Source organism: Euprymna scolopes, chromosome 36 (assembly GCF_053919585.1).
Source record: "Euprymna scolopes isolate OS-2025 chromosome 36, ASM5391958v1, whole genome shotgun sequence".
Classification (NCBI taxonomy): Eukaryota; Metazoa; Mollusca; class Cephalopoda; order Sepiida; family Sepiolidae; genus Euprymna; species Euprymna scolopes.
This window is the reverse complement of record NC_136517.1, coordinates 62,136,407-62,163,782: the sequence shown is the minus strand read 5'-3', so window position 1 is coordinate 62,163,782 and position 27,376 is coordinate 62,136,407. Positions and strand designations below refer to the sequence as shown.

Below are 27,376 nucleotides of genomic sequence, written 5' to 3'. Positions count from 1 at the left end.
CTGTTACCGAGGCGGTGAGTTTCAATCCTGGCTTGAGTTAGTTGCTAGTTTGTCATTGGAGGCGGTAGAGTTTCAATCTTGGCTTGAGGTAGTTTCTAGTTTGTCTGTGGATGCAATATATATATATATGTGAGGTGTGTTTAAAAGTAATAGAATTGGTATCATTCATTCCATTCATCATTTTCAATCCTCTCATAGTATTCTTCATCATTAAGTAACAATCTATTTAAGATTGTCAGTTGAATGATGTCTTCATCTAAATAAATAAATATAAAAGGATGAAAACTAATGAACAAAATTTGATTACCTATGAGGACAGATTATGACAAGTATTTGTTGACATTGGATTTGAAGATAACTATGTTGTAACCCGTATGGAAACTACCATTCTAATGCGTTCCACAGATGGGCAGTTGAATGGAAATTCCGTTTGAAGCAAGCAAGAAAGGAAACTTATTCGCTATTGTGGTAAGGAGGTCTGTAAAGAAGGTAAGCTCTCTCTGCCGGGCTAGAAAGACTAACACCTGCCAGTATCCTATATCTCTATTCACCCAAGTATCTAGTATTGTTGCCACATATGAACTGATATACCAACCACTAGTCTTTCCCTCTCTGCCAACTACTACTACTCTGACAGTCCAAAAAAAAAAGCCTCTAATTTAATAGGTCCCACAGTGTCTGCCAAGCTTAAGCCCTGTCTCATCACCGTAGTGTTTCTTCATCCCTGTGTTTGTTTTACAAGTATTTCAATTTGTCCTGAAGAGTTTGCTGCACATGGACTCTCAACGTAAAACCTCTCTGACAATCAGTAAAATTCCTGTAAAGATTCTCAAATATTGGAGAGCTTTCTACTCTAATAACTTCTTTCCTCAACTGTATGCCTTTGGAATCCTTTCCCTGCTCCTTGTTGTTCCGACTGTATTAACATTTAGAAATTTAAATGTAATGTGAACAAGCATCTAGCCACGCAACTCTCCAGCAAGGAATACCCGTGAGTCTGGTCCTTAAATTCACAGTAGTCCCTTAAGTCTCAGTGGCAATGTCCCTTGTTTAGAGCGAGTATAAGTGAAAAAAGAATTCTTGCTCGAATGTCTTACAAGGAGCAATCAGATTTAAGCTCAGTCGAGTACCTTCCATAGAAATAACGATAGTGGAAAAAGACCAGCTAGGTCTCTTCTGTGAGAGACATTACCAGTCTTTCTCCACTCTATCGGCAATAAATCACGGTGTGTGCTATAAAAAAAAAAAGATTTCAAATCGTTACCATGTAATACAAACACCAAAAAAAAAAAAAAAAAAAAAAAAAAAAAGTTAAAAAATGTCAACTTTGCAGAGTTTAATCTTGCAAGAAAGTGAAAAATATTTTGGGACAGGTGTGAAAGAGTTGGGGGAAAGAACAACAAATGCTGGGGCGTGAAATGCGATAGTGTGTGTGTGTGTGTGTGTGTGTGTGTGTGTGTGTGTGTGTGTGTGTGTGTGTGTGTGTGTGTGTGTGTGTGTGTGTGTGTGTGTGTGTTGATATATTGAATGTGATAAATTCGCTCAGTTACACGTCACATACGCATGACAAAACAGATTCAGAACTTGAACCACTCCTCCTGTGCATTAAAAAAAGATTGAACAAAATATTTACTTTCTCAAATCTATTTTGGTGGTGTGTGGTCGTCGTCATACAGGCGGTTGCACCCTGTGCTTTTATTCTCTCCAAATCCTGAGTCGCTCCTTCTTTTCAGGGCATCAAACTATCACTGATTAATCATTTTTTGTTTCGTTTGTTTCCTTTCAATGGACTTAATCTAAAGCGATCCCTATATTAGATCTGGCAGGCATGTAAGAGGGTAGTGGGATTAGGGGCCAGATTTATAGGGGCATCCTAAGTGATAAGTTGTGCAGCAAGATGTTTGTTCACATTACATTTAAAAAAATTTTGCAGAGGGAATCGGAAACTAAAATTAAAAAAAAAAAAAACTGTGTACCTATCCAACACTACTTGAGATGCAGTGAAGTCATTTCAGTTTTTAATTTTTATTTGCGCATTTTTTAAAAACTTATACAGGAAAACAAAATTAATTGTAAAGAAAAAGCTAAGTGGTCGACTATAGTTGACGGCGACTTGAAGGTTCCCTTTTATTAACGATTATACAGAATTACTCCACTTACCCTTGATCTTCCTCTTATAATGCTGAATGTCTAACAAGAGGGCATCAAGTACCATTTATTAAGTGTTTGGTATGATTTGACCAAAGATAAACCCCGGTTTCCTGGCCCATAAGTAAACACTCTTACCATTATGCCAAAGGAGACAGCTGTTTTGTATTTGCTTTTCAGAATTAAAGGTTGATATGTCAACTTAAATGCTATTTAAGTTTAACTTTTAAAATCTCACAAGATAATTTTATGTGAGCTAACAATTAGACAACATTTTTACAATTTCTAAGTAATACTCAGTAATTCGTTAATTAGTAATTATACTGGTTTATAGTAAACATCTATAACAATTGTTATCGTATTACCATAAATTCAAATAGACAAAGAAATAAACAGCAGACAAAAAAATAACTAGCAGCCTGCCCGGTGTTGCCCAGTTGTAGGATACACTTAAATATGATATTTTAATTCATGCAGATTACATATTATAGAGACAATTCTCTATTGATTATTGAACCTAATATATAGTAATGAAATCAAAACAATATATATATATATATATATATATATATATATATATATATATATATATATGACTTAGGTGCTATCAGATAGAATCCAAATCAAAACATACAACTTACCAGCTTCATTCCTTAGCCTCTGAGCCACGCCCATATGCATATATATTTTCACAAAAGCAAGACAATAAAAATCAAAATGAGAGCATTATGTTGTGTATTTTCATATTCGGTACAATTGTTTCATAATCATTCGAACAATTTCAAATATATCATTCAAAAATATTCAAAAACAGCCTCTCTTCAGACGGTGAAATACACTATTTAATATATACATATAAACACATTTCGAACCCCTATTTAAGAGATCAAGCAGTTGAAATACCTCCACCACTTTCTTCCAAGTTTTTTCATTTAATTATATTCCGTTTGCCATGGAATTTATAAATCGGCCTATTTTCGTATTTCTACTTTTAAATTATATTTCAACCAATTATTTATCTTAATGTTACACTAATCCTCCGTTTGCTTTTTATTTTTCTTTAAATTATTTAATTGATTTATTTTCTAAATACTGAACTATACCCTGAAATAGTTTAAATTAATACGGCACAATTGTATCCTCTTCAATCTACAAACACTTTGTATCATTTGGTTACATTCACGATTTCATAATTGATTTTACTTATTTTATTTCTTAAAAAAAATTGTAATTAAAGGTTAATTTTTAAAAAATATGTTGATATTAATCTTAATTTCATACTTGTTATGTCAGTAATTTAAATTTTAAATTTATCTTTTTAATTTTTATTATATAAGCATTCTATTTTAAATTACATTTGTTTTTCTTTTCAATGCCATTATTAAACTCTTAACGCTGTAAGGGAGATAACTATGATTGTTAAATTTTAATCAATTTGCCAATATCTCTAAGTTTTTTAGGCATTCATATTTTAATATTTTGATCTAAGTATTTATTAATCACCCTCATTTAATTTTAAACTTATAATTCTAACATTAACTTATCAATGCCAATCACTGTTAAGGTTCTCATTTATTTTTAAACTTTAAAATTTTGATTACATTTATTTTACTCCATCTTAGCGTGCCAATCACAATAGCTTGCATTCATTTGATTTTGGATGTTTTTACCTTTCTTGTACTATTGAAATTATTCGGGTGTAATCCATAACAATGGTTCAAACCAAAACTACTATTTCTCATATTTAGGTTATAATTATTCTATTTCCTGTATGTAAAGTTGAAGATCTACTTATTTATTTCTTGCACCATTTTTAAATTTTAATATTAAAATTTACAAATTCTCTTTGCACATTTACATTTCACCCTCAATATATTCTGTAGATTTTTCCTTTATAAATTTATTTCAGTCGGGTTTTAGACAGCTTTGTAGCGCAGCCAATTTTTTGTTTAAGATTTCTTCTTGGGATTCACTATATAGTATGCTTCAAATAAGCACAGATTACATCTTTTTGATTTACTTGGTTTATAATTTCTACCCTTATCTACTATTGACCATTTTAATTCAAACTCTTTATTTTGATTCCCTAATCCAATTACTTAATGCAGTTGTGTTCCTCTTTTTATTTTTAAGAATTAATTTTGTTCTATCCTCATTTCTATCATTGTCCTCATCCCTATTTGGTCCATTCTCTGGTTCATTTTAAATGATGTAACATGTTTTCTGTATCTGTCCTTAAAAAACATCCTGTCACTCCTAGCTATACCTTCTTACTATTATCCACTTTAACTCCACATTTGTACACAATTTCGGAAATTAAGCAATCGCCCGCCAATAGACATTCTTTAGATGTCCCACAGTTACATTTTCCCCACATTTATTTCACCAGATTCAATCTTATTGTTCACTATTCACTATTTTGTTTATTTTACCATTATTAGAACTTATAGTATTGTCTATATTGGCAGCGATTGAAAATGAAAGTTTAACTGTGTTCTTATTAATTATTTTACTTAATCTATTTTGGGGAAGGAAGTTTTTATCAATTATTTTGTAAAATTCTTTGAGGATATTGTTTTGAATATGTTCACTAAACAGCAGATTAAACCAGACTTGTTTTTTTTTTCATCTATTTCTCTTATTCTTAATACTATTGTCACCATTATATGCTTCCTTATTATTTTGAATTTCCCTCTTTTTATTATTATTTTCATACCTGTTTTTATTCTCGACATTTCTTTCTTTCATTGCCATGTTATATGATATTGTGCAGTTGGTTCTGCTATTTCGATGATTCACCTTCTCTATGTATTTTATTTTCCCATTATATCCTGATCTAATTAAAGCTTCATTATAATAATCCTTATTTTTAGCAAATAAATTCTCCTTTTGAGATAACCTGGATATTCTTTTTGATATACTGGGGATAATAGTTTTTTTGATACACTTAGGATGATTCAATTTATAATTTATATATATATATATATATATATATATATATGTCTGTGTGTCTGTCTGTACATTTCCCTACTCAATAACTCTGTCAATTTTTAGTCTACAGACTCGAAATTTGGGAAAATCTATGTGATCGGTTTTCGGCCAGAAATTTGGCTGTTAAGGGGTCAAAGTTCAACGATTTGACCTTTGAGAACTCTTCCAGACTCCTCCGACAATTTTGGGTTTAAACAATTGAAATTTTAGATATAGGTTCCTTGAACATGGATCTAACTTAATAACTTGATTTGAGTCCAAAACAATAAATGTTAAAGGGTCATAATAGGGGTCAAAGTTAAAAAAAAATTGACCGTTTTTTTTTGTTTTTTTTTTGTTTTTTGCTCAGCATAAACCTCCAAACATGTAGGCAAACGCCAGGCACCCATGCTAGTATATATATATATATATAGTTGCAATATTTTTGACTCGTAATGAGGTATGCTTCCTCACAGTTGGGAGATTCTATTTATAAACGTTGCTGCTAAGAACTGATGAATCAAATTAATTCACGTTCTATTAACCAATCAGAAACCAGAATGTCTCCATAAAAATTAAACCTATTTAGCAACCTTGCATATGTTTTTTGCGTGTCAACACGAGAAGGATCTTTTGCTCTTTGGCTGCAAAATTATAAAGTTCAGAACCTGTACAGAACAGCTGTCTACTGAGAATTCGTCATCTCAAGGACTTGTATAGAATAACTAACCATCGGAAATTCTTCTGAAACAAAACATGGTTTACAACGCAAGAAGTTATGGACCCGGCATGAGACTTTACTTTGATGGATCAGAATCAAAATTCGAATTGTGTCAAGTGAAATTTTTAGGATATTTATGAATTCAAAAGCTACATGGCTTACAACTCAAGATATATATATCTACCAAAGTGAAATGTGTGTGTGTCTGTCTGTGTGTGTACATTTCCCTACCAAATTACTCTGTCAATATTCAGTCTACAGACTTGAGATTTGACATAAGGGGTATTGAGATTTGGGAAAATCTTTTTGATCGGTTTTCGAGCAGAAATTTGTCTGTCAAGGAGTGGGAGTACAATGATTTGACCTTTGAAAACTCTACCAAACTCCTCCGCCAATTTTGGGTCTAATCACTTGAAATTTTAGATGTAGATTCCTTTGACATTGATCAAACTTTTTAACTTGATTTGAGCCCGAAACAATAAATGTTAAGGAGTTAAAATTGGGGTCAAAGTTAAAAAAATTTGACCTCTCAGTCAATTTTGGGCCTAAACATTTGAAATTTTACATAAAGTGTATTCAGATATAGGGAAAGCTTTTTAATCAGTTTTTAGGGGAAAATTTGACTACCAAAGGGTCAAAGTTCAAAAGATTTTACCTTTGCAGTCTCTGGCAAACTATTCAGCCAATTTTTGGTCTAAACACTTGAAATTTTACATAAAGGGTATTCAGCCATGCAGCAAGCTTTTTAATCAGTTTTTAGGCGAAAAGAGGTCAAAGTTGAAAGAGTTGACCTTTGCAGACTCTACCAAACTCCTTCACCAATTTTGGGTCTAAACACTTCAAATATTAGATGTAGATTACTTCAACATGAGTCAAATTTTTTAATATATATATATATATATATGCACATAAAGTTATGAACAGTACATAGGGCCTGAGCAAAGCTGGGCTGAACTGCTAGTGTATATATATATATATATATATATATATATATATATATATATATATATATATATATATACACACACACACACCTGTCATCCCTTTTTTTAAAAGACGAAATCACACAATTGTCAAAGACAAGATTCAAGCAAGGAGACCAGATGGACCACAAAATTTTATAATTATATAGATATCATGGAATAACTTAAGCCATAAAAGTTAATTAATAAATTTACGCAAGGTGTTTGGAAAATTGATGGCATAACATTGGGATTATGTTCTATATGTGTTTATAAGTGTTGAAATGCTTGGTTTCATAGTTATTAGCCATGAGTGTCATAATCAGCAGATTTTTTATAACCAAACTGGTGAACTCAATTGTCATTCGGCAAATGTTGGCTCCTTCAGGTAACAAATTATAGCAGAAAAAATAGGGTAAATTAAATATAATCAACACAAACCAAAGACTATGAAGATGGATCACAAAGGAAAGTAAACTAAGGCAGGTTAAAGACTTTTAACGTTCCAACACTATTTACATAAATTTTCTTCTTTGTCAAATGTTTAGATCTAATGGATTATTTCATGTATTCTTCTCCATTTTGTGGAAGAAATTTATTTTCAAGTTTGCATTTAAAAAATATTTCCATTGTTCATGACGTTTGACAGTAGATTTGAAGAGGACCATGTTGTAGTCTCCAGGGAAGCAATCTTGTATTGTGTTCCACAAATAGGGAGTTTATTAAAACAACAACGATGACCTTGTCCTTGCACACTCACACCATAAAGAATGTAACCTGACAAGTTTAATATGAAAAAATAAAAATAAAACAAAAATATTTCAAAGAAAACCGGTGGGTAAGAAATGAGTGAAAACATTAAAAAAAAAAAGTTTTGAACTGCAATCAGTGAAGCGACCTTATCAAACAGGTATTTTGTTTCAAATATGCATTCCATGCGATAATTTTAAAGGTGAGGTAGGGGGGGGTAGATGTTAATTCAAACAACTTAGTTACTTGATAATATTTGAACTTCGCATACATCATTATTCTAAGCTCATTTTACAGTGCTTTTAAAGAGGGGGGGGGCATATCGATCCAAATCTCTCTGCAATTTACAGAACCGAAAATAGCCAAAGAAGGTTGCACTTCGACAGCCGTGAAAAACATGCAAAAAGACGGTACCGAAGCAAATGAATGTAAAATCTAAATTTTAATTTAATGAAGTGACAGCAGGTGTTCAGTCTCTTGTAGAATGGGTCGCATTTATGTCATTTTTTTTTTTTTGTTTTATTAGGGAGTCACCCCTTATCAAGGTCCAGAAGCCACTCAAGGATAAGGTTACTGAGTGTCAGATAGACAGTGAGACAACACTTTGATGATCAGTTTTGGCGGAAATTGAGTAGAGGACGGCTCATTTACATTAGACGTGAAAATAACTGTTATACTCAACTGGGAAGCAGCCATGTGGTATTGTGTTCCACAAACACAGTTCCAGGAAAGAAACTTTGCTCATGGAATTTTCATTTTAAACAGATCGAAAGGGAACTTATTGACAGTTGTTGTAGCTAGATGAGTATTTATTTGCAAATGTTTTACCGGAGACGGAACCATAGACTCAGAACCAGATGCTCAGTCGAGCATCTGCCATGAAAATAGCAATAAAATAGATAGACTCATAATGTCTCTTTTTGTGAGAAAGAGAAGGTTGTTGTGGTCAATTTTGACTCCTAAAGCCAAAGACGTTGCTTTATAATTGCAACTTCATCTCCCGCCTTTATAACTCATTTAACATAAAATTCTTGCTGGATTTTCAAATTTAAACCCAAATCTATTTGATGTATTTGTTTTTTATTTGGACTACCCTATTTTCCCCCACGCTACCATGTTAGTTTATTTTGAGATTTTTTTTTTTTTTCAACAATACTTATTCTAGCTAAGAAATCTATCAGAATTGATAGATTTTTTTCTTGCTCACCTTACTCTTTGAATAGTCTTCAACATGCAAGGGAAGTAATCATGGATTGGATTATTTCCCTCGACTTTTGCAAAAAATAAATAATGAAAAGATATTCTAAGCATTAAAAGGAAGTTTCCACATTATTAGATCTTTGCTATTAATCAATTAATGTAAAGTGTTAAAACCAACTTTTAAAAAAGATCATGGATCATAAAATAATTTGATTACAAAATTAAAATCACCAAAATTAATTTCCATTTCTTCACAAGTCAGTTATTTATTTTTTTTTTTTAACTTTCGGGCAACGCCAGATAAATACAGGTAGTATGTAATAAAGATATACACAGCTAGTAGGTAAAATTACTAATTACTGAATTATTTTTTCGTTTCAGCTTATTTTTTTGTTTTGTTTTTTTATTTTAGCTTATTTCCATGATTTTTTAATTTATTTATTTTTCTTAGGGTTGTTTTTTCTCTTCCTTAAATATTTCCTCAGTGTGTAAGCCGTTTACAGCTTAGTGAATGAAGAAACAGGACAAATGGATTTGAAAATGCAAGAATAGACACCATTTTCTTTTCTTGTCCTGGCTTGCCACTATGAATTAATAATCTCCTTTTTCTATTTTATTACAAGATGCATGTCATCAGTAGAGTATTAGACTGGAGCTGATTTTTTAGGTACGAGTCCTAATAACTTTCAAGTGGGAGTGGTTGTACAAAAATTGAAATAGATAAAATAGCAACCTTTCTTCATTATTTGGTAGCTCACTTGTATTTTCCATGATCATTAGTATGACATGGGTGTTGTTTTGAAATTCTCTTTACTGAATTAGTTATGAGGAGGGGGGCACACCAAATGTAGACTGTCCTTAGTGTGTAAAGCCTTGTAGAGATAACTTGTTCCCAAGGTTTTTGAAGTACAGAAGAAAATACTAGTGGGTAATTGTTACGGCTTTACCTTATGTGCTTCAAAAAAAAAAAAAAAAAAAATTCTTCGTTTCTTTTTCTCTCTTAGTTTCCCCTCTCTGTCCTGCTCTAAGTAAATCTGTCGACCTAGTCCACAAATTCCAAAATTTCATCATGACAAGTTTCAAGAAAAAATACACGATTAAACCCGGTTCTCCAACTTCCAACGTAGACCCCTACTACCATGTCTCCTTCTCCAACATCAGGGGTCTTCGTTCTAACCTTCCAGAGGTTGAAACCCAATTACAGGAGACTAAACCAGACCTTTTATTTTTAAGTGAAACTGGCATTGGACAGGCTATTTCCCTAGATGAGTTTGCAATTACAGGATACTCTAACTTAACTTCTAAATCTGACCCCCAAGATCGCCATGGGCATGGAATATGTGCCTATATTAAAGATAGCTTTCCATGTGGGAGGGACATCTCCAGGGAAGATCCTAACTTACCCTATATGTGCTTCCGGGTTGCTTTAACTCACACTACTGCATTTATATTTACTCTCTATCGCCCCCACAACAGCGGAGTTACTATTTTTCAAAGCATATCTGAGAAAATTGACCAAGTCCTTTCTACTTATCCTTCAGCTAACATTCACGTATGTGGAGACTTCAATGTTCACAACGTCGAATGGTTGACCCACTCAAACAAGACCGATGATGAGGGGAGGTTCTGTCATGATTTCTCCATTGCCTATGACCTCACTCAGATTGTTCAGGAACCTACCCGTGTGCCCGATAATGACGGCCAGTATGCGAGCCTACTAGACCTTTTTCTCACAACTTGCCCTGAACTATGTTCAGTTTCTGTTCTGTCGCCTCTTGGATCTTCCGACCACTCTGTTGTATCAATTAAGATAAAAATGAAATGTAATAAGTCCCCAGACGTACCTCTTCATCGTACAGTATATCGATACACTAAGGCTGACTGGGATAGCTTCCGTACATTTATATCTGATCTATCTCTGCATTCCATGTTTAAAAAGGATGTGTCCTCTATAGTATTAGACCTAACTGAATGGTTAATTGTAGGTATTGACCATTTCATACCCTCTAAAAAGTTTCAGCAAAAACCTAACAGCCAGCCATGGTTCTCTCCAGAATGTGCTGCTGCCATTGCGCACAGAAATCACTTTTTCCACTGCTTCAAACGTAATAGATGTATGGAAACTAAAGCCGTTTTCAGGACTGCCAGCAACCATTGTAAGAAAGTAATAAGGAACGCAAGAGAGTTGTATGCTCAATCTGTTAAGTCCAAAGTAGCTGAGCAGCGGCTTGGTTCCCACCAGTTTTGGCAAATAGCAGACAGAATCCTGAACAGAAGCGTGTGCTCCATCCCAACTATTATCAATGGACCTGAGGTAATCTCGTCAGCATCAGACAAAGCCAAACTCTTTGTCAAGAACTTTGCAGCTAATTCTACCCTTTGCGACCAAGACCGCCAACCCCCAATATTTCCTCCTGTATCAGAAAACATGCTATGTGATATACGTATATCTGTACGTGATGTTGCCAAGCTAATCAAAAACCTTGATTCGAGTAAAGCAACTGGCCCTGATGGTATTCCAATTATAGTACTCAAAAAACTTCAACCTGAACTAGCGCCCATACTTACAAAACTGTTTAAACGTTGTCTTAAGGAGAATAGTTTCCCATCTCCCTGGAAAATCTCATCAGTATGCCCTGTATTTAAGAATTCAGGTGATCGCTCATCCCCCTCTCAGTACAGGCCAATAAGTCTCCTGTGCGTCATGAGTAAGTTGCTAGAATCTGTGTTAAATACAGAAGTAATCAAACATCTCAACAAAAATAACCTTCTTAGTGACACTCAATATGGTTTCCGTTCTGCTAGATCTACAGCAGATGTCCTTACAGTTATATCGCATAGGATTAGCAAATCTCTCGACGGTGGCAATCTTTCTAGGGCAATTGCTCTTGACATATCTAAAGCCTTTGATAGGGTATGGCATAAAGGTTTACTTCATAAGATCGCTAGCTATGGTATAGCTGGAAAAGTCTTCTCAATTATTAAATCATTTCTTTCTGATAGGTTCATAAGAGTAGTAGTTGAGGGGCAAAAATCAGAAGCTCACAGTATTAATGCCGGTGTCCCTCAGGGATCCATCCTGGGCCCAACTCTTTTCCTGATCTACATTAATGATCTTCCAAATCATATCCTTACATCATTTGTAGACATTTATGCTGACGACACTACCATTTATGGTAGCACATCTAAGACAGTAAACGACCAAGTTCTCTCCAATTCTCTCTCCTCTGATCTTGAGCACGTAGTACAATGGGGAAAGGAGTGGCTGGTTACTTTTAATGCATCTAAAACCAAGCTTCTCTCTTTACATCATCAACATTCTAATCCACATTTGTCATCAATTGAAATGAATGGCTCTCGTCTTCAGGAGGCCTCAAGTTTTGACAAGCTTCTGGGCTTGACCATTACTCCTGATCTTAAATGGAACACGTATATCAAATCTGTTGCCAAGGCCGCTGGAAAAATGGTGGGATCTTTCTATCGATCCAGTAGATATCTCACTGCTGATGCTATTCTCTATCTATATAAGAGCCAGGTACGTCCAAGGATGGAATACTGTTGCCACATCTGGGTAGGAGCTGCTAGAAAGGACTTGTCCTGCCTTGATAGAGGTCAAAATAGACTTCGTAGCCTCGTAGGAGATGTCCTTTTCTCCTCCTTGCAACCTCTATCTCACAGAAGAGATGTTGTGAGTTTGTCTCTGATGTATCGTTATTTTCATGGAAAGTGTTCAACTGAGCTTCAATCTATGGTCCCCCCTCGCCAAACTTTCACAAGAAAAACTCGTCTAGCTGTAAACACTATCAATAATTTCCCCCACTGTGCCTAAACCTAAACGTAGATTCCATGAACAAAGCTTCTTTCTTAGAACTGCACGCCTGTGGAATTGTCTTCCGTTTTCCTGCTTTCCGGCTGACTACAATATGGTTGTGTTCAAGTCTAAATGAAATAAGTTCTTGATGAGCCGTTCCATATAAGTTATTAAATTTACCAAATTTTCATTACTAATGATTACTATATTGACCAATTTCTACTGTACACTCTTTAACCCTTATCCTTGAGTGGCCTCTGGGCCTTGATAATGTGGTGATGCCTTTGTAAAAAAAAAAAAAAAAAAAAAAAGAGAATATTCAAAGTAGATGCCATCATCATCATCATCATCATTATTATTAGTTTAATGTTCATTTTACATATTAAAATTTTTAAAAAATTGACTCCCAAATTAACCTATTTTTAACAAGGTCTTTATTTTTTCCTTGTTTTCTCAAATTCATTCTTGTTGTATAATAATATATTTTTCTAGAGAGGAACATTTGGATTTCTAAAGAGCATACGAGTGAAAGATACGAAATTCATATATATTAATTTTGGTTGTTCATCGATAAGTGAAATGGTCTGTCAAAATGTACCAAAGTTTTGAATTTGGAAAAAATGAACAGTAAAATGAATAAAATTTTAGTTACTGTAATTTAGTTTAAAATTATTTATATATGCTCTATTGTTAAATGTTAGCAATGATCGAGCTTTTACCTTGAAAAAGGTTGATCTATAAAAGAAAAAGTATATGCACAATCATATATTTTCTCTCTCACACTTAACCATATATATATATATATATACACACACATATATGAGAAAACAGTTAATAAAATATGTTAAAAAACACTTTGAAATGAGTTAAAAACATATTTAATCAGAAAAGGAAACACTAGATAAATGGATAGTCCTTAATCCGCAGAGTTTTGAAGAAATACTTTCCTTCTCATCAGAGGGTAGGAATTAGCAAAATGCGGGATCGGATTTTGCATGCAGAAGTATTTGATGAAACAAGTAAGTCAAAGATCTTACTTGAAAACAAAAAAATTGAAACAGAGGGAATATGGTGAAGAAAAAGGTGATTACACATGCATGGATATATATATATATATATATATATATAAGTAGATTGTAGTTTGCTTGAAGCATTGTTGAAGAAAATTATGAGGTAAAATTAAAAGCCAAGAACAATGCGAGATTTTTTTTTTTTATATAGAGTAAAATTAAATGAAAACAAAAGAAATAAATTTCTTTTTTTTGTTGTTTGTTTTTCTTTTTCACACAAATTTTAACTCTAAACAACAGTAATTTTTTTTCTGTTGTATTCAATGGTGTTATTATTTATTAGTGTTTGAATACAACAGAAAAAAAAATTACTGTTGTTTAGAGTTAAAATTTGTGTGAAAAAGAAAAACAAACAACAAAAAAAAGAAATTTATTTCTTTTGTTTTCATTTAATTTTACTCTATATAAAAAAAAAATCTCGCATTGTTCTTGGCTTTTAATTTTATCTTATATATATATATATATATATATATATATATATATATATATATAAACCTTTTTACAAAAATAATTAATTCCTAATTTAAAAAAACATACATTTGTTCATGAAAAATTAACAGTTGAAATGTTGAAATTAGTCAGATATGAACTTTGAGCAGCTATGCATCTCTGTTATTGATCTACAAGATTATATATTCTTTGTCGATAAAATGTCACATGCTCTATTGATATTGGGAAAAGTTTCAAAGGCATTGTGCCCAGGTTTGAACTCGTGCAACATAAGGTGAAAGTCATGTTTTGGCATGTTTGTCACTGAGACTCTTCTATGCTTCTAAAGTATTTTCTTTGGAAATAAGTTACAAATTTTTATGGAAAACACATCAATTATTATATTCAAATTTAGCAGAAATAAACAAATTCTGTGCTTTGGGCTACCCTTATTTTTGTAATTCCCTAATATATATGTACTAGCTGTATCCGGCCACGTTTTAGTGTGGCTCAGTTTGTATAGATGGAAAACAAATGCAAAATGTTCTCAATAATTGTGGATATTTAAGGTTTACAGAGGTGGAAACAGTTTAATTTTAGTATAGACATGTATCGCGTATAATAAAAAATTTTAGCCGATTTAATTTTTATATGTAAATATACAATAATAATGCATTTGAAAAAATGAAAAGGAAACTTTTTAAAGAATAAACCAACAGAATAAGTGAGACCGATGGCATTTCCTAAAGATGATAGAAAGGAGTTGGAAAACTTGTTTTTTTTAATCAAATAAATATCTTTATGTTCGCACATTTATTTTGAGAAAAAAAATAATGCTTTCAAGTATAATTTATTCGTTATTGTAGCGACATTCGAAAATCGAAATATTGATGTTCTGGTGTAACGAGTAGTATTTAATGAATTGCCATGTCACAGCAATGAAAATATCCAAATTTAATGCAAAACAATAAATTATAAATTAAGGAAATAGTTTTCAAAGAAATTAGAAATTTTTAGCTATTTCCCATGTCTTTACGGCACATGTCATGTGACAAAACAAATATAACTGAAATCATTTTTTGTGTGGAAACATGGAAGACTTAACTATTTGTGATGCGACAATTAGGTAGATAACATTGCTAAATGGGTAATGTCCAAGATAAGTGCTTGGAAAAAAATCAAGCTACCGGCAGTGGTTACGGTTGATTATGTAATGCAATCAAACGGAATGGAGTCATGACACGAAAAGCGAAACCATATATTGAATAAAAAAATTTACCTTAGTTTTAACAGTTTTTGTGTTGTTGCGAAAAAATAAAAAAAATAAAAACACTTGTGTTATCATGAAACAAAGAAAAAAACAACTTTTAAACCAAAAAAAAATCGCTTGTTGTATTATCAATAATAAAACAAATAATTTATTCAAAATAATGTATTTTTAACATAATCAATGTATTATTTTGAAGTGTATTTTTTTTGTTTCGTAATAGCACAATAAGTAACCATATAAGTTAATAAATTTACCGAATTTCCATTACTAACGATTACTATATTGTCCCATTTCTACTGTACACTCTTTAACCCTTATCCTCGAGTGGCCTCTTGTCCTTGATAAGTGATGATGCCTATGTAAAAAAAAAGGAAAAGTAATTATATATGTGATAACACAATAAGTGTACAAATATTTTATATATTAAATCAAAAAAGACTATTTAAAGAAAGGTACAAGTTGAACATTTTAACAGGAAAAATTGTTATATAAGTAGTATTAGATTAAAAAATATATATACATATACTGTAAACACAAACACTTAACCAAACACACGCTTCACATGCTTCCATGCAGTAACTTAGTCCAAAATATGTTATTCTACATTGCACTCTAGAGAACCTACGGTTTCTTTTATAAAATTATTTTATATAAACTTCTTTCGAGTTAACGGAAAAATAACATTAAGAAATTTACGTGCGGAGTTTGAACCTATAGACTACGTCATGCAAAAAAAAAAAAAACCCAAAAACATGCTATCAACTTACCCACAGTAGAATTTTCATAGCCCGTTGTTCTATCATTGTTGCTAAGCAAAGACATGGAAAAAATGGCTTTACCGATGATAGATAAATTACAATAACGGTTTCGATTATCGGTAATTATTGGGGGTATTCTGAGACAAAACTTAACTAAGATTACTCCCAGACTTGTACATTATAAAGTTCTGTAAATTTTAAAGAAAATCTGTTCAGCCATTTCAGAATTTATAAGGAACGAACTCACACACACACAATTTCATTTATATAATTGCGTGTGTATGTATGTATGTATGTATATATATATATATATATATATATATATATATATATATATGAAATAAATTCAAATGTATTGAACTAAAAAAAATGGCTTGCATTAAAGTTTAAAATGCAAAAGTCAAGTATCATGCTTCAACTGTGCTCTAAACAGAAACATTTATTTTAAATGTGCCCGTCATATCAAAACTTTACTGTTGATTTTATATACCTGACCTTATTGCTTGTACGGTGATATTGGCTTGGGTTTAAGTTTAAAGTAAAAAAAGCCAAGTACCATGGTTCAATTGTACTTTAAACAAAAACATTCATTTCAAACACGCCCTGTCAGATCAAAATACCTACTGTTGATTTTATGTCAGGCCTTTCGTCTTGCGTCGTCAAATGCACTTGTGACGTTAGGTTGTGTAAAGTGTAAACTTTGGTTAAAATCGCCTGTTCCTTCTTTCATTGGATTTTCTCGATTATCGAATATACATTCTGATACAAAACCTATCTGAGAACACTGCCAGATACATAAAGAACATATGTGCGAAATTTCATAAAAATCGGCCCAGCCTTTCAGAGTCCATAGGGAACGAACACACACACACACACACACACAGTTCCTTATAATAGTACCTATTTACAATGCCTCCCCACGGGACAGAGTTAGACACCAGGGTCGTTTTTTAACGTGGAGAAAAGGTACAAAAATAAAAATTGTCTCAATCGTGAAGGACTGCTCCTCCTCCACCGAAAGAGAACGAGAAATGGAAGTGCAGCATCTGAAGGACAGATACTACACTTTGATCTTGACCAAATTTGGTCAATGAAAGAGAAATCCTTGTAGACGAGTAATTTTTTTCTTCTTCATCCCAATCCAGAGTATCCCTTTTTCGAGAACTGGATCTTTCCCCACATTAAAAACCGAACTCGAGTATAATTGCTCTCGCAAGGCGGCAAGTAAACAAATAGACAACAACTAATTGTTCTGATCCCGATTCATGCAATGAGTGAACGCAACAAAAAACAAACAAACAAAAAAACTTTCAAACTTTTCACACCAAGGAGGGTTTTCTAAGAATCTAAAATCCAGTTTAAATGCTTTCAAATTTTGAAGGGTCACAAAGTAATTAATTCGTTAATAAAAAAAAAAAAAAATAAAATCATTAACTTTATGAAGAAACCTAGATGCATTTTGACAGGTTTAATTTCCCCATCTTTATCGCCATCCAGCTCTTCGCCCCGCCCCGCTTTTTATCGATACTCTGTCCTCCCTCCTCCTATTTTATTGACACTCGGTATCTACCCCTCCCTTTTAACTCTGCTCTATCCTCCCACCCTCTCATTCAACAACAACAACAACAACAACAACAACAACGCTCTGACTCAATCTATTTTCTTTTTTTCACTTCAAACACATTTTGACAACACACTAAAAGAACACAGCTGTGCAACAGCTACAACAGCAAGTGTTATCTTGTCAACCGGGATTGTTTTACTTGTTTATTTGTTGTTGTATTTTTTTGTTATATATACATACATAGCCCCCCCCCCCAAAAAAAAAGAGAGATAGTATCCCTTTCTACTCCTGTTTTAAATTCTGAAAACTTAAAAAAGAAATAAACTTCTCCGAAAGTGAAAGGAATACCGGAATATCCACTTCTAAGGAATTTGATTCGGATTCTTATATTTCCCTTTTATTCTAAAAAGTAAAATAGAAAAGAAAATTATATTTAAACATTTTTATGCGACGCACATAAAATCAATTAAACGGTCTTAACCCACCTGTTGTTGAAGATTCCTTTTTTTTTTTTTTTTTTTTTTTTTTTTGTTACCTTGGAGATATTTCGTTTTTTACCTGTGAGGTGAGCGAAGCGAATTGGAATTAAGTAAATTGCCCACAGCAACAGAACAACGAAAATACATTCGGTGAGTGAGCATTAACGACATTATATATTATATAATGGGTGCTTTATGTACATCTCCGCTGATAATAGTCCAATGATATGTTACGAGAACGACCAAAAGACAACACCGATTCCTTAAACGGTAAACGAGAAAACGTTTTTCTTTTTATATTGTTATTTGTTACGTTGTATAACTTTTGTAAATTGTTACTTTAAGTTTTGTTTTTGCCAATTTAAAAACAAATAACCTGATCGAGCCAGTGAAAAAAGTTAACATTAAAAAATAATTGAAACACAGAATATTAAAAAAGCAACATTTTAGATTAAAAAAAATAATAATAATAAAAAATCGCAGTTTGGATAACTCCATGTTTTTTTTTATTTTTAGTCAATGAAATAAAAGGTGGGGCGAAATAACGTAACAAAATGTTACCAAAGGCAAGCTAAGCTACTCTTTTATCTACCTGGATAAGTTTTGTGGGTACTAGTGCACTTAGTGATCCGTGCTGAAATAATGTTATTATTTTAAAAGCCGTTCTTAACATGGGGAGGGAGGGTGTTTTGTACCTATTCTGTACTTTAACCTTACAATTGAATAAAAAAACAAAACTTTAAACTTGGAAACACGATTTAAAAAATAGCGCGGATCAGTAAGTGCATTAGCACAGTTTTGTGTGTGTGTTAATTTATTTTAAAGCGTTTATTTAATATGAAACATAGTGTCAAGGCTGAATTAAAAAGAAAAAAATGGCGGTTTCGTTATGATCATTTGAATCCTTTATAATCGATTAAAAACCGTAAATTAAATAAAATATTAGTGGCACTTAATATTTTCGCATGATTGGTGGCATTTATTGGATGGGTTTCTATTAATACTTTTTTTTTTAATTTTCGATTTTTGAACGATTATAAAGCGTCCGAATGGCTTTAACGAATTTTTTTTTCTTCGTTTTAACTCAACAAACTTGACACTTCTTTTGTTTCAAAGTAAATAAACGCTTTAAAATAAGTTAGACCACAATACCTAATCCAGGTAGGTAGCTGGCTCATAAGATTTGTTTTTGTTGTAAAATTAAAAATGCCCAATCCGCCTGTGCTTTCGCTTTTCGACTGCTGTCATAACTCGTTAGCAGTAGGTAAAAGGACTGATTTATGCAAGTACTAAATTGTAATATTTTCTGGTTCCATAGTTGAATAGGAGTGCCGTTGCAATATCTTGCCTATTTCACTTGGTTAGTAGCCCAAATCTCTGCTAATAAAATTGTGACTTGCGTGATTTACAAATTTTCAATTATTTACTATTGATCGAATACTTATTGAAATGAAAAAGTTCTCAAACTTTTAAAAAAATTACGAAATTAAATTCATCAGAATGCGTTTTGGTTTCTTCATAAAAAGTCTGCCATTTTATTTTAATAGTTGCAAAAAAGACTTCGCAATCGTTAAAAATTTGAAAGAAAATATTAAGTTTCTGTCGCTGTAGCAGACATTTTTTCCCCCTTAAAACTCGTGCTTGCAGTGTAAAAAAAAAAAAAAAAAAATGGGCATTTTGCAGCATAAGCAACAAAACGAAACAGTGGTCACTGGTCAGAAACAAACATGCAACAAATACATGTTACCAAAGGCAAGATAAATTACTCTTCTACCTACCTGGATAAGTAGTTTTGTGGTTTAACTTCTTTTAAAGCGTTTTTTAAAGAATTCGTGTGTTCAGTTAAAATGGAAATAATTATGAATGCCATAAGCCCCGCAGCCCTCGCACGTGAACTTTTGATAATAGCTCAAAAATAGAAAATTAAATAAAATACTGATAAAAACCCATCCAATAATTATCTCTGACATGAATTGGGTGGGTTTCTACCAGTATTTTAATTTTTGAGAGATTATCGGGAGTTCTCAGATCATCCTCTCATGTCCGCCATTTTTTCTTGTTCTAATTTAATAATCCAATCGACACTGCTTGTGCTTCGAAGTAAAAAAAAAAAAAAAAAAAAAAAAACGCTTTAAAATAAGTTAACCCTCAAAAGAAACAGATCCAAGTAATTTATCTTGCTTTTGGTAACATTTATATATTTGAGTCTTCTTCGGAATGAAAATCGAAAGCCGTACATTAAATTTCTATTAAAAACCAATGTCATCTAGTACATCAATTATTTTTCATGTCGCAATTAGTAACAATCTTTCACTATCTATTCGCCGCGATCATTTTTAGGGGAAATCTAACAAAACAGACCCCCCCCTCCTCCGTTTACTGTTTAAGTTATAACTCGAAATTTTGTTCGAAAACTTTTCATTAATAATTTTCTACTTTTCATTTTGGTAAATTTTTTACTTTAACGAAAAACACTCGCCTTTAAAATAACGACTAGTAGTTTTCTAGATATTAGATAGTAAGACCCCCCCCCATGAATGTCGGTGGCAGACGCCATTCTTAACATGAGGAGAGTATTTTGTCAGTTGGGATAACATGGCCGCCTGTTAAAACAGTAGATTACATTGGATAGTAAAGGTCGTAACATCCAGAAAATTACTTGTTTGCCGAAAATTTAAATGATATTCGTTTTCAGCATACCCGAAAAACCATTTTAGTCGTCAATTTAACGCTGAATACCGAGCAAAAAAATTGATATGACAATTAGATAAGTTTGATTCAATTTTTCGTTCGAGTTCTGAAAAAGCACGTATTTTATTTGTTTGTTTATACCTGCAAAATGACCAAATATATTTTTAGTGCAAAAATGAAGCTTTACATCTAAAAGCAAATGAAAATCACGTTCCAAATAAAAACTGTGCTTATTTAAAACTACGGAACGAAAATGCCACATTCCAAAAATTGCGTAAACTGAAAAGAAGCTAAGAAAATCAAATTTTATGATTAAGCGAGACGTAGTGATTTTTTTTTTTTTGTAAGTGTGTAGTTTAGCGGCGTAAATTATTTGTCAGACAAAATATAAAAACTATTGGTAAATATGAAGAATTACTCCGCCCTCGAAAATTCCTTTAACATTACCACTCTTACAGGTTTTCGGGGGTCGCTGAAAACGAAAATAACGTTTAAAATTACGGCAAACGAACGAGTATTTTCCAAGATATGAAGAAATGTTAGTTTTAAAATAGCGGAGATCACTTTTCTATAATAATTTAACGTAAAATGAGCACCCACTTTGTGGGCACAATTTTTCCGGGGGGGGACTTTCTTTCCACCCTCCGAAAATCCTTTAAAATTACCACTAACGTTTAAAATTCTAAGAAACAAGTAGTTTCCAAGATATGAAGAAATGCACTCACTTTATGGTCACATTTTTTTTTTTTTTTTAGGGGGTGGGGGACTGCCTGTTTGGTTTTCGTTCCTTTTTTTTTTTTTTTAGGGTGATAGAACTTGTATAGTTTTTAACAGGTGCGTATGCAGTTTAATTAACCGTTTTAACGTAAGTAACGCGGCGGGCGCCCGGGCGGCGTGTTAGTAACGCGGCGATATTACCCGAGCAGAAGAACTGTTTAATATTTTACAAAAATTTTGTTTACATTTGGTGGGAGGCGGGTTGGGGTGTTGTGGCTGCCTTTTCCCTAATTTTCTTTCACTGACGTTTATTAGGTAAAATTATATCAATATTTTTATTTTCGAGTTTTGAGCGATTATCGAGACTAAAAGATAACAGCCTCATGTCCACCACCACCAATGGTGGACATGAGGCGGAGGCGCTTAAACCGATAACAAGATGGTGGACTCCACCATCTTGTTATCGGTTTAAACGCCTCTTGACACTACATCGGGTTCAACCTTAAACACTTTTAAAATAAGGGTAAAATATGAAGAATTACTCCACCCTCGAAAATTCCTTTAAAATTACCACTCGTATAGGTTTTCGGGGTCGCTGAAAACGAATATATATATATATATATATATATATATACACACACACACTGTTTTTGCCGCCTCTCAAAACAAAAATCACAAACTTCGGAGATTCGTTTGTTCGCCATTTCACATCTAATCAGATAATTCGATCGGATAAAAAGTTAAAACATTTTCAGAAACATTAGGCAAATAAGGATAAAATTCTTGAATTAACTAAAAATAAATGACTTCAAGATTAACTCTTCGTTATCCTGAAAATTCATTACGTCGTTTTTGTTTCGAACAAAAATGGCCGTCGCGTTATATTATTACATGAAACATGCGGAAAAGTATCTTTTCAGTCTCGGGAAAACTAATTGTCGACTCCAATTTTAAATGCGATATTCGTTTTCAGCACACCCGAAAAACTCTAAAAAACAAAATTTTCAAGATAAGTATTGTGTTGGTCTACCAGGCCACAATTACCGATTTCAAATTTTGGCGGTGGCCGCGTGTTAATAAGTTTTGGTACTTCTATATTATACAAACGAAAAAAAAAATATTGAATTTAGAGTGAAACAAATGGTACCTATGTAATTGTCAGGTATTTAATGGTGATATAACCAAAATTACGAAAAACGATGGGGTAGAAAAGTAGTTATTAATGAAAAAAAAAATTGTGAAAGGAAGCAAAATTACTACTCCTACTAAAAAGAGATAATTAAGTTCTAATGCTTATGTCACGTGACGAACGCAATTCAGAATGTTGGACAAAATTTATTCCCCATATAAACTTAACTGAAAACAGTTTTTCATTGTTTATCGTTTTTCGTAATTTTTGGATATGTTACTATCTGCAACATGAAAATTACGTGAGTACCATTTGTTTTATTTGAAATTCAATATTTTTTCGTTTGTATTATATTAAAGCGCCACTGGATTATTTTTCGCAAATTTTGATGTATGTTAATCTTTTTCGGTACTAGTACAGTTTATCGTCGAAAATGGAGACGCCATTTTTTTTTTTCCGGGTACCTGTCGTCAGAATCATGGAGAAATCTGTTTTAAACTATGACCGAAGTATGGAATAAATAAGAAAACAATTAAACTAGGCAATGATTACTTCCGGAAATAACTAATTACTACGTTCCCCAGCGTAATATAACCCCCCCCCCACAACCTCTCCATGCTAAGAACGGCTTTTTGAATAAACACTCAACTTCCCCATGTTAAGAACAGCTTTCAGGATAAATACCCCCAACCTCGAAAGCAATTCTTAACCTGGGGAGATTGAAAGGTGTTTATACTACGCTGGGTCGGGGCAGGTCGTAAATAGTTCTTGCCGGAAGTAATTGATATCTAATTTAATTGTTTTATTTATTTCATGCTTTGGTCAAAGTTTAAAATACTGATTTCTCCTTCTTAGTTTGACGACAGGTACTTGAAAAAAAAATGTCGTCTCCATTTTCCATCACAGGTAAGTATTTCATGAAATTCACTTGTTATTTTATTTTTAACTACCAAATTTTACTCGTGTGTAGCCAATTCCCCTTGTAAATGATTTCCGATCCAAAATTGAATAAGTTTTTTTTTTTTTTAAACATGTACTTAATTTGATTGCATTTCTAATAAATCCAAGTTCAGTGCTGGTTCAGCACTGCTGAACTGATTTGTACTTTCGTAAACTCAAAAACTGGATCAAAATCAATAATGTATTCGTGTAAACACATAAGAACACGTGTGTCGTTTGAAGAGACCTGACCTAGACTGATTATAACATGGTCTGACCACTAAAGAGTTACGTTAATGGTCATGATTAATTGGTAAATAATTCAAATTCCAATAATGGAGGTATGGACAGCAATAGTAAGAATCGGGTGTTTTCTCTTGTGCGTGTTCTCACGCCTTTCACCTTTAAATTCGAGCTCACCTGTGTCGTTAGAGTTTATACTTAAGAAAATAACGAGATCTCATTCCTACCAACCCCTCTATATTCATTAATTAATTAAAAAAAAAAAAAAAAAAAAAAAAAAGGCAGCTGTACCTGCCCGGCGTTGTACGGGAATTATTTATTGCATGGGAGGTACTTCTGCAGTTTACGGATCGTGCTATTTTTTTAGGTAGAATTTTCAAGTTCAATTTTCATGATATCTTGTTTAAAAAAGTGTTAGGTGAAAGTACATTACAGTGAAGAAAACTCCTCTCCTATGGGGAGAAAAGGAGCTTTAATTGTTTTAAAAAAAAAAAAAAAAAAAAAAAGCTTCTGAGTGCGCGTCAAGAGTTCAAACCAATTAAAAAAAAATAAAATAAATAAAAAATACAGGAAAATCTTTTTTGCATGTACCTGCTACGAAATGATGTTATATTCCAGAAATCACTAAAATTGATTAGTTTTTCTCTAAGGAAATCAAATTTTATCAGTAAGTGATAACGTTGTCTTGATCCGCCATGCTTAAAGGAATACAACTCAATTCGAACGACTGAGATCAAAACCAGCCTTGTTATTTACTATTAAAATCACTAAAAAAAATTATTCTCTCTCTCTCTACTTGGTCAATTTACGTTATTTTTAGAATATGACATTTTCATTCAGTAATGAACATATACATCATATTTTTCTGTGTGTAGAAGTATTCCTCACTCTGCCCTGCAGCAAACACTACTCTCATTTGGCGTCAGAGACAGGTTCTTTTCTGCAACTGTCTGGTCAGCTGCAAGGAACTTGTGTCGTTGGCTGTTTATCGGATGAACTTCCTGTCTCAGCCGGGAAGTGTTATTGAGCCAACGTTATTTTTCTTCATCAACGACCTGCTGACATTACTGACATTATTAGACAGCGCAACATCTTATTTTAACTGCGACAACTTGACTGTATTCCCAAATTCATATGCCGATGACACGCACATTTGTCACACCCAGACCATTACATAGCGTCGGTATACCTGCAATCACTGCTTGTTTTTTGTATCCGAGTAAGCAACGAACAGGATTATGCTGTTAGCCCAGCAAAAAACGGTTGCGCTATTGTTCTCTAGATGCCTAGATTTGCTTTCAAGACCCATTTGTGCCATTCTTAAAATGTCCTATCTGGGAGTAATAATATCTAATAACCTCAGGTTTGATGTCATATCCAATAGCGTTAATCAGGAGCTTTACATGTTGCATATCCTGAGCTACAAAATTCTTCATTTGCTGACTAGGCTTTACAAGGCAATGATTTCCCCACTTGAAATACAGGTCCTTAGTGTTTGCCGGAGTTGGCAAGTTGTTCTGATTTTCTTGAACATCTATAGCGTTGTGCCATGAGATATATACTACATATTCCCTGTCACGACCCTGTTTCCTCTGCTTAGATTAGATTTACTGTCTACTCTCTGGAATGTGACGGTGTCATCTGTTGTCTACAGATTATTTCATGGTTCTTGTCCCATCGCAATGCTTAAATATCGTCCTATGCTGTGGCTGAGCAGATCAAACCTATGATGACATACCTTCACAATAGACCCACTGCAAATCACACCAGTGTCTGCACTGTGTTCTACAGTGCTCAACATGCTGCCTCAAAACTATGTGAATAATTATGTAACATTTTTGGAGTTCTGTATTGTCTAACTATCGTGATGTTCCTAAGTTTTTGCATTCTCTAATTATCTAGGTATGTCTGTTGCTAGCGATTTTATTGACCATGGCTTAACCTTTATATATATAATTATGTTGAACTTTGAACTTGCACCATTGGTGTAGACTTCTATAAAAAAAAAAGTTTATCCTAGTTAATAGTTGCATGGAAAAATGCAAGGTTCATCTTCAAATAGTAATGAAATAGTAAAATGTGTCGTCTGGTAAAATGTCTTTTCATTTTGTATCGGTTGTTTTCAAACTCAGTAAAAGTGGGTATAGCTTTGGCTTTGTTTATATCATGACTGCCAATCTATTGGTGCCAATTTGGAATTAGTACATTATTGTTTCTATATTTAATTTTATTGTGAACACATTTTTCATCAAACATAGTGCTCGTTTGCATTAGTGATCTTTTAAACCAGCACGTTTCAGGTGAAAACATTATATGTAATTGTGAAATAGTATGAATTCGAAAAATTACAAAAAATAAAACAATAGAAAAATAATTACAAATAAATATAAAATTTATCGAATCATCAAGTTTTATCGTATTTGAATTGTCCAACTAATTCAGTATAACAAACAAGGGAGATAATAAATTGCTACATTTTTAAAACAATGCATTTCAAAATGTAACTGGATTATTTTTTGCTAAAAATACCTCTACCACATCCTGTACTGGATCATTTTGATAACTTTTTGGAATTTATACTAATTTCGCCATGACATGTAAGTACGTAACGTTTCCACCTGAAATGTCGGTTTAAAAGATCATCAATGTAAACAAGTACCAAAATTTAAATTTGTTTACAAAGAAATCGAAACCCATTCTGGTTGATTTGATTTTATATTTATTGTAAATTTGAGAAAAGTGTAATTCAATTATGAAAGTTGCATAGTTATGTGGAAAACACGTACACGGGTTCATATTTTGTAATACTTTTATGTTGCTTTTTAAATTTGGTGGCTCTTAAATCTATAATATAAATCTCACCTGTCTGTTTAAATGTATGTTTGTATGTCTGCCTAAAACTTTCGACAGAGGCGATGGATTTTCACGAGATTGATATCGTTTTGAAGCTCGACCTTCTTCGGACGACAAATATCTAAAAATTGGCCAAAAACATTAATTCTTTCACTCTCAACTGGCCACTTTTCTGGGGGGGGGTCGCTTTTTTTTTCTTTTTTTTTTTTCGCCAATATTTTCGATTGACTAGCCTTAATTTAAACCTATCATTTCCAGTTTGGCGATGGATGCAACAGCAAAGATGTCACTTTCTTTTTTTTTTTTTTTTTTTTCACGTTCTTTTCCTCCTTTGTGGTACAGGTTTGAGCCTGCCTGCCTACTACTACTTTTTTTTTTTTTGCTAGACACACATCTCCAAACACTCGGGCTAGTTAAATATAAAGCAGATAGTCTTTTTAAAGCCCACCATATTTTTTTATTTCGTTTATTTTGTTCAAAAACTTTATTTTCTGAAGTTAGAAGATTGTAATTCTTTTTTAGTATGCCAAAAGTTGTTAGGTATCATGCGACGTAAAAAAAAAAACTTTCTACAGAAAAAAAGGTTATTTTTACATTTCTATCTAACGAATAAACATACAAATTACGTATGAAAATCCACGTTTATTTTTAAAAATTCAACTTATGCAATGG

The 27,376-nt window shown here is 32.8% G+C and overlaps 1 protein-coding gene across 5 annotated transcripts in view; it reads left to right on the top strand.

Annotated features, from left to right (window-relative positions):
• The window catches only part of LOC145260535 (uncharacterized), a 452,053-nt gene that overhangs the window by 224,161 nt on the left and 200,516 nt on the right, over positions 1-27,376 (top strand). Inside the window, exon 1 of one of the 5 annotated variants that reach the window (XM_080118745.1) lies at positions 16,738-18,402. The exons of 3 other annotated variants lie outside the window; for them this stretch is intronic. The gene's annotated coding sequence lies outside the window, so the exon portion shown is untranslated. Of the gene's footprint in view, positions 1-16,737; positions 18,403-27,376 lie in introns of those variants that run through there. One more of the 5 variants, XM_080118744.1, reaches the window with a different exon arrangement.